A 9155-nucleotide genomic window follows, 5' to 3' on the forward strand; every position below is an offset into this window, starting at 1 on the left:
TCTACCGCCCTTTGAATCCCACTTTCAGATATATTAGTAAATGTTCTTGCTGCTGTGACCAAATACCCGAGGAGAATCAGCTCGCGGGAGGAATGGTTTATTGTGGCTTAAGAAAGGATATGGTCCATCACGGTAATGAAGCCTAAGGACAGGAGTATGAGGCTGCCGGGCACACTGCATGTGTGTAGTTGGGAAGCATACACAACACAGGAAGAGGGGCCAGCTATCAACCCTCAACACTACCACCAGCCCCTCACTTCCTCTACAGGGCTCCCCCAAATGTCCCACCATCTTCCAACAGCACCAGTTTCTGGGAGCCAAGTGTGCAAACACAGGAGCCTAAGGGAGACGTTTCATGTCCCAACCACAGTGTGTCTGTACTTGATTTTAGCTTGCAATTAAGTCTATTTAAAAAGCAATACTGCAACATGTGAGAGCAGCTAGTACCATCTTGGCAAAGCCTCATTTATGAGAGTGGTAAAAAAAATGAATGGTGTGAGTGGAAAGTTTGGAAAACTAAAACAGTTCCAGTCAACTGAACTTTATAAAACGAAAAGAAGGAAGGAAGGAGGGAAGGAAGGAAGGAAGGAAGGAAAGAAAGAAGGGAAAGAAAAGAAATAGCCTGGCCAACTCAAAGTACAGAAGAAAATATTTTAAAGACTATGAAATAAGCTTAATAAATAAACTCAGTAAATAATATTTCCTTTAATGAGATTGTTAAAACATGAGACTTATAAATAGGATAATATGATTTATACATCAGAACTAGAGAGTAGCTTTAATAAGTTTAATGCTCTACTGAATGGTCTCTTCCTGTCTTTGTTTATTCTGTATCTACTTTGAGATAAGATCTTAACATGTGGACCAGCCTGGCCTTGAACTTGGAATTTGCCTACTTTTCCCTCCTAGGTGCTGGGATTACAGGCTTGATCCACCATGACCAATTCTGCACCATCAAAGATGTCACAAAAGTCACATGAACTCAAGGATACAAATCCTCTTGACGATGAATGCACAGAAAAGAGTGAAAATTAACCCCATGCTTTGCCCAACACTTAGCATGTGTTAAGTTTTTTTTTTTTCCATTTCCCATTTGCCATCATTTATATTGTATTGGTCACAGTCATGTTCAATCCATGGCCCACAGGCCACATGCAGCTCACTGCAAAACCATAAATGTACTAAAACATGAGATTTTTGTAACTAAATTTCGTACTTCTCAAGCATGAATTTTGTAGATGACAACATTTCCAAAGCCAAGATTTTGGGCACACATAATAGACCCTTTACCAGCAGTTCTCAACCTGTGGGTCACGACCCCTTGGGGATCACATATCAGAAGTCCTACATATCAAATCCATTGCAATTCATAACAGTAACAAAATTACAATTACGAAGTGGAGACAAAGTAACTTCATTGATACATGTCACTACAACAAGAGGGTGGAAGCATCAGGAAGGCTGAGAACCACTGCTCTACACAGGTGAAGGGCTAGCATTTCTTAGTGTTCTATACAGCTATAAGTCCTGTAAGCACAGCCCACCTGGACGGCTAACCTCATATTCCCAATTTTCTGACCCAAAGGCAAGGGCCCAGGCAGCCTGACGACCAGAGAGTGGGGAGGGAGGGATCACACACACACACACACACACACACACACACACACACACACACACACACACACTGAGACAGAGAGAGAATTTTACTTTCCCCAGGTGCCCACAAGGAAGGAGGGGCTGTGTTGACTCCAGAGTTCCAGACAGGATCAGAAGAGACACACGTTAAAGATGAGCTCTAACACCTATCTAACACTAGAAAAGGTCCCTTCTCAGCCTGTAGCTTATACATGTTTGTGGGTCTGCAACATATACGCAACTGTCTAGGGTGGGTAAGAACTGGTTGACTTTGAGCCTTTCAAAGAGGATTGATTATAACAGTGGGTGCCAGGTGGGGGCCTTTTCCCTGATGATCGGGACATAGTGATGGCATGTCTCTGTACATCAAGGCCTTTATGGCTCTGAGAGGGCAAGGATAAACCACAGGTCCCATTATAGCTCCCTCTGAAGGGTTCTAATAATTCCAGCTGTTGTCTGAGCTGCACAGGAACAGTGAAAATGGATGAAAAGTATATGTTTATGTCTCTGCTATTAAATTCACAGCCATAAACTCGAAGGGCACTAAAGTTGATAGCATCACTGACAAATGCCTCCTTCTGAAGAGCATAGAGAAGGTTAAAACAACACAGCAAAAGGCAGCAGCTCTCAGCCCCCGGAATTTCCCATCTAGCTCTTCCCCCACCCCCATGTCCTTACAATCCCTCTGTACTTAGTTTAATTTCAAAATACTCTTTGTGGGGGAAGGGGAAGTATAGGAAAACAGATTATTCTTCTGAGCTGAAGTTTAGCCCCCAAAGTGACCTCAGAGCAGTTCCTAAAAGCACATGCTACCCACTAAATGTCCTATGCACCCTTGGTCAACATTCTGCAGCCTCCAGGAAAAGGAGGCCTTCTTAATGGCCAGGAAGAATTCTGTCAGTATTTGATGTGAAATTTCTCTGAGATTCAGAGAGGAACAAAGCATCCTGGGCTGGGAATAGGGCAAGGCAAATGAGGTATTAACCTGGATTTTAAGACAAACTCAGTAAGTAAGAGTATATATTTCAGTGCAATGGTTATAGATTTATTTTTTCAGTTAGGCGTCTGTGTGTATGTGTGTGTGCATGCGTGTGTGTCTGTGTGCATGTGTGTGTGTCTGTGTGCGTGTATGTCTGTGTGTGCGCGTGTGCGCGCGTGTGTGTCTGTGTGTGTGCATGTGTGTGCGCATGTGTGTCTGTGTGTGTGCATGTGTGTGCGCATGTGTGTCTGTGTGTGCATGTGTGTGCATGCGCACGCGTGCGTGTGTGTGTGTGTGTGTCTGTGTGTCTGTGTGTGTGTATGTGTGCGTGTATGTCTGTGTGTGCGCGTGTGTGTGCATGTGTGTGCGCATGTGTGTCTGTGTGTGCATGTGTGTGCATGCGCACGCGTGCGTGTGTGTGTGTGTGTGTCTGTGTGTCTGTGTGTGTGTATGTGTGCGTGTATGTCTGTGTGTGCGCGTGTGTGTGCATGTGTGTGCGCATGTGTGTCTGTGTGTGCATGTGTGTGCATGCGCGCACGTGCGTGTGTGTGTGTGTGTGTATGTGTGCGTGTATGTCTGTGTGTGCGCGTGTGCGCGTGTGTGTGTCTGTGTGTGTGCATGTGTGTGCGCATGTGTGTGCGCATGTGTGTCTGTGTGTGCATGTGTGTGCATGCGCACGCGCATGTGTGTGTGTGTGTGTGTGTGTGTGTGTGGTGGGGGAGGGGGTTAGGTACACGTTAATGCAGGTGCCAATGAAGTCCTGAAGAGTGCATCAAATCCCCTGGAGCTGTAGTTACAGGCAGGTGTGAGCCACCAGATGTGGGTGTTGGGACCTGAACTGGAGTTCTCTGCAAGAGCAGCAAGTGCTCTTAACTACAAAGCCATCCCTCTAACCTCATCAAGGTAATTTCTATAAAGTAAGACATCAAATTTTGGTCCCCTTCAGCCATTACTTTTGCTAATAAAGTTTAAAAAGCCCATGATTCGGGATGAGGCAAGCAGAGCAGTTTGAAACAGTCATGGTTCAGATTGTATTTTTGGTTTATTACTGAGACATTTTGTTCATCATATACTCCATGGTGGTTTGAATAAAAATGTCCCCCATAGGCTCATAGAAGTGCCAGTGTATTAGGAGGTGTGGCCTTGTAGTAGGTGTGGTAGTGTTGGAGTAAATGTGTCCCTGGGGGTGCTAGCCTTGAGGTCTCAGATGCTCAAGTCTGACCCAGTGTCTCTCTCTTCCCATTACCTGCCAATGCAGACGTAGACCTCTCAGCACCCTCTCCAGCACCATGTCTCCCTGCACGCTTCCTGCCATGACAATAATGGATTAAACCTCTGAACTGTAAGCCAGCCCCAATTAAACGTTTACTTGTAAGAGTTGCCATGGTCCTGGTGCCTCTTCACAGCAATAAAACCCTAACTATGGCAGACTCTGATGCTTCCAAAAACACTAAAGAACTATCTATGCTGATTACTCAGTTCTTCAGAACTTTCTCAAATCATGCAATCCATGTGATTTCTTCATGTGTTTAGCTCTGGTCCCAGCCCTGAAACCCACACAATCTAACTTCTCTTTGCTTGTTCTAAGATAGACCCTAACTATATAGCCTAAGCTACAGCGATAAATTGCTATGTAGCCCAGGCCAGCCCTAAACCTGTGCTTTTTCTGCCTTAGCCTCCCAAGTGCTGGGGATAAGGGCATATACCACCATAACTTTTCCATAGTTTTCTTGCCTTGTAAGCCAAGATTACTGAGCTCTTAATATTTTCAGGAACCAGTGTACTTTGTTAATATTCGCAGTTGCTCATTTAATTCCTCACCTAGTGTGCAAATTAAAGAACAGAAAGTCAGGAGACTCATCAGGGTCACACAGCTCGGGTGGTAGAGAAGTTAGTTCCTGAACCCAGACAGTTGGTCCACATGACTGTCATCGGCCCCAGGCCGTTCGCCATGATACATTTCTTGCTTCCTCCCCTCTTTTTCTAAATTTATTCTGTCCACTTTCTCCGCACACAATGATTTCTTAATCCAATTTATCCAGCCTTTATGCCGGTAAGCTATTTCTACCCTCAGACACAGATGGTTTCATAGGAGACCAGCCAGCTAAGCGCACCGCCTGGGAAGGCAATAAAACTTGTTTCTCTAACCAGCTAGATTGCTTTATGTGGTGAGATAAATATTGCACTAAGAGTGACTCCCAGCACACCTTGAGGAGAGAGCTGGCCAGGCAGAAGCCACAGCATGCTTCCCTGGCCCTCAGGATCCAAGGCATGAGGTAGTGGCTCTGGTGCCTCAAATCTAATCTATGATACCTTGTTTTGGCCCTTGGGCATAGGTGCCTGAAAACTGCTTCCCAGGGTTCCACAAGTCTCTGAGAGTGCTTGCCTCTGATGCTATCTCCTCCCAAGATTCCTCCTCTTAACCTGAAGAAGGAAGGTTGGGTGTGATGGGCTCTGTAATTGCAAGTGGCGCCTTTGGAGTAATTATTAAAGCATCATTATCACCCTCAGCACTCACGTTTATAGGGGTCACATCAGTATGGAGGGAAGCACTCTCTCCACCCGATGCATGCATGATGCTTTGCGTATGATATATCACTGTCCCACAGGGCAATGCTCCTCACAGTGCTGTGCACCACAGTCTCCAGAGTGGCAGGGGGAAGGGACAGCCCCAATGATTCTGCTTTGTGCCGCTGGAACCTTCAAACCCGAATCCTCCACACCCACTGAGTTTCTGTGTAAATCTCAGTTGGAGGCTGCTGGTTTATCTTGTTTATCTGCCTGGGTAAATGGGAGCTGCTATGGGGTAAGGCAACTCTTCAAAAAAAGTCACATCTAGGTGTTGTAGCCTCAGTGGCCCCCATGTCTGGCTGGCTCTGAAGCTAAAGCTAAACTCCCCACCAACTGATTCTCCGGTGTTTCTTTATACTCAGTCTGGCTCTTGTCAAACCCCTTCTCACATAGAACTTTGTCCCCAGCAAAACACTGCCCAAGCTGTTTGCTGTTTTTAGTGGCTCTGAAAGGACAGCCTGGGACTGGAGATGGGCAGTTTAAGAAGGAGGCAATCTCAGGAAATAATAGAAAGGAAGATCAGTTGTTATGGGGAGTGAGAAAAAGTCAAGGCCAGGTTAGGGTATCATGGCTGCTCCCAGGAGCACCAGGGACTCCATAGCCCTGGGACAGATGATGTCTTCTCCCAGAGTGATCAGGGAAAATGTGAGGGATGAGGCATGCTGGACCCCTTTGAAGATTGGCTCCAGGACTACTCATACACTGGGTATTATATGTTAGCTGAAAATGTTCCCATAGCAACACCCTAGAGCAGAATTTGGAGGGATGGGGGAGACCTAAGTGGTTAAAGGTTCATCTGAACTTACATGATCAGCTTCCTATGGCTTAACCAAAGGAGGGCAAAGAGCTCTGACCTGGGACCTGAACTGCTGCCTACCCACGTAGACTGATTCCCTACTGTCTCCAGGCACTGAGATGACACAGGGACATGACACAGTATGCTGACTGATATCCCAACTGTGCCTCTGGATGTGTTTGGGGGACAGGTCTCTTACGAAAGCAAGCAAAGGAAAGCTCCCCCCCCCCTCCTGCCAGTGAGAGCTAAGCATTGGGTTGGTTTCCTACACCTGTTCTCCAAGGTTCTGAATGCTGTGGGAATCAAGAAGGACCACCGCAGATGAGAGAATAAAAGGCAGGCCACAAAAAGAGCTCCATCCGTAGACTGCTTGCCTGGAATGGATGAAGCCCAAGGTTCATTACGCTGTGGCACATCAGCTGACTGTGGTATAATATACTTGTCATCCTGGCACGCTGGGGGTAGAGGTGGGAATATCTGAAGGTGAGGTTATCCCTGGCTTTGGAGTGGGTCTGTAATCTTGGCTACACAGTGAGTCCGAGGCCAGCCACAGTCACAGCCATAGCCACAGTCACACATGCATGCGTGTACATGCACACACACACACACTCTCTCTCTCTCTCTCTCTCACACACACACACACACACACACACACACTCTCTCTCTCTCTCTCTCTCTCTCTCTCCACACACACACACACACACACACACACACACACACACACCAAAAGACACCTGGCAAATAAGACACCTGATCTTTCAATGTGCCTGTCTTCTGTTTTTGTACTGTGACGGTAACGTGCAGGGTATGAGGGACACTGGGAACTGAGAGTAAAGCTTTATTAGTTGAGGAATCTGTACCTCCGGCTGGCTTTCCTTACTTCCCTGGGAGGGCTGTCCCTGGGATCAATTCAAGCCCTTTGCTGTGTCCCTGCTCGCCTGCTCTAGGCTGGCACCTGAGCGTGACTCACTGAAACACTCACAGCTACAGTGCTGTCTTCCCTCTGCCCTGTTCTGATCACCGGGGCAGGCGGACTGCAGCCCTTCCCAACAGTTAGTGCCCAGCTTCTCAGTGTTTCTTCCATCCCGTCCTCTACTCAAAGGCCTGCCTCATTCCGCACTCTGCTTCCTCTAGCCAGGCCCCTGATTGATACTCCAGGAAGTTGTGAGGAGTAAGCTGGGAACCCTTCCCACCAATCTACCCACACACTTGCACTGAAGTCCCCTTCTCGTTCTGCATTTTGTTACAATCAGGGAAATATCCTTCCTTGAAATGCATCCCCTTCCCGGTGGTGGTGACATTCACCTTTAATCTCAGCACCCAGGAGACAGAGGCAGGTAGAACTCAGAGTTCAAGGCCTGTCTGGTCTACAGAAAGAGTTCCATGACAGCCAGGACCACTCAGGGAAGCCCTATTTGTATGGCACCCTTCTACTGGATCCTTTCTAATAGTATACACTGTGTGTGAAACTCTAGTCATAAAAAAAAGAAACTCTTGCTTTACCCCACAACTCCTTCTAGACCCCACAGGATCTGTCTCCTCCTTTCACACCAATGGTCTAATTTGGGGTCATTTTGCTGTTTCCACATCATCACGCACACCCTCATTTGATGCTGTTCTGATGCCAGCTATTGCCTTCTCCCTCCCACAGCTCCTCAGTGCAGCCAGGAAGCTTCATGCCACCCGGGCCAGAGGATGTATGTCCCGACTTCATTCTGCTCAACAACTTGATAGCTAGAGAGTACACTAAACATTTTTTCCTGAAACACAATCTTGCCTGGAAGCCATTACGATGCTACCATGCCTCCTGCCCCTGGGCTCCTGCTCACTCCTAATAAGAATCTGTGAGTTTATTCAAAGCATGGTCATCCTCATCAATAGATACTATGTGGTGTGGTAGGATACAGAGCAATGAACAACATCCGAATTTCTACCTTGACCCTTTCTGCAGGTAGTTCATCTAGTCATGTGACTTTAAATGCCATGAGATTGGAAATAGCTCCTCAACTTCCCCTGCACTTTGTCTTCTGAGCAGTGACTAACTATCTGATTTGGGTACCTAAGAGGCCTCTGTGGTACAAATTCCTGCACTGTCTCAGAGTGAGAATCTACAGTGTTTACCAGAGTGACTTCATCAGTGTTCATGATGGCAACTTTCTATCTGTTGCTCATACTTTTACAAAAGCCCCACTTTTAGGGCTAGGGCCACAGCTAGTAACAAAGTTCTTGCCTTGAAAGCCTAAGAACTGAAGTTTGAATTGTCAGATGCCACATGGAAAAAGCCACAAGGAATCATGCATTCAGCTGGGAAGATGAAACAGCTGGGGCTCACCAGCCAGCTAGCACAGTTTACTTGGTGAGTTACAGGGCCATGGAAAACCCTGCCACAAACAAACAGGATGGACAGCATCTGATGAACAACAGCTGTGGTTAGACTCTGGCCATGTACATGCACATGTGTGTGCCTTCATACAGTCATATACCATCATACACACATGCGCTTGCGTGCACATGCACGCGCGCGCACACACACACACACACACACACACACACACACACCCCTACCTCACACACACACAAAGGAAGAGATAGAGAGAGCGGGTTCACTTTTTAAATGCATATAACAGTGTTATCAACCATCCTTTCCAAAAACGTGCTCTGCCAGAATCTCCCTAGGAAAGCCAGAATCTCCCTAGGAAAGCTTAAGTTTCTCATAGATAGTGCAACTTTGGCCACACCTTACCCCCTCCTTACCTGCTCAAGTGGTCAGCATTCCTCTCTGGGTTCCTGAAACTATCTCCTACCATCCTGAGAGCTCCAGTCAAGCTACTGTTATGGACTGAACTGTCTCACCAAAATTCATAGTTGGAGCCCCATTGACCCTGTATTTGGAGATGTGGCATTGAGAGAGCTGATTAAAATTATCTGATGCTATAAGAGTACAATCTTAATCAAACAGGGCTGATGTCTTCACAAGAAAACCAAGAATGCATGCAGATCAAAAAGGCCAAGTAAGGAGGTATCTGCAGGCCAGGAAGAGCCCTCAGCAGAAACCATCCCCCAACCTTGATCTAGCTCTTTAAAGTTCAGGACTATGCAAAAAGCCTACCTACTTCCTAAGCCCCACGCTCTGTAGACTCCTGTTAGGACAGCACTAGCAGGTTTGGTTATTTC

Source organism: Phodopus roborovskii, unplaced genomic scaffold, assembly GCF_943737965.1.
Source record: "Phodopus roborovskii unplaced genomic scaffold, PHOROB, whole genome shotgun sequence".
NCBI classification, from domain to species: Eukaryota; Metazoa; Chordata; class Mammalia; order Rodentia; family Cricetidae; genus Phodopus; species Phodopus roborovskii.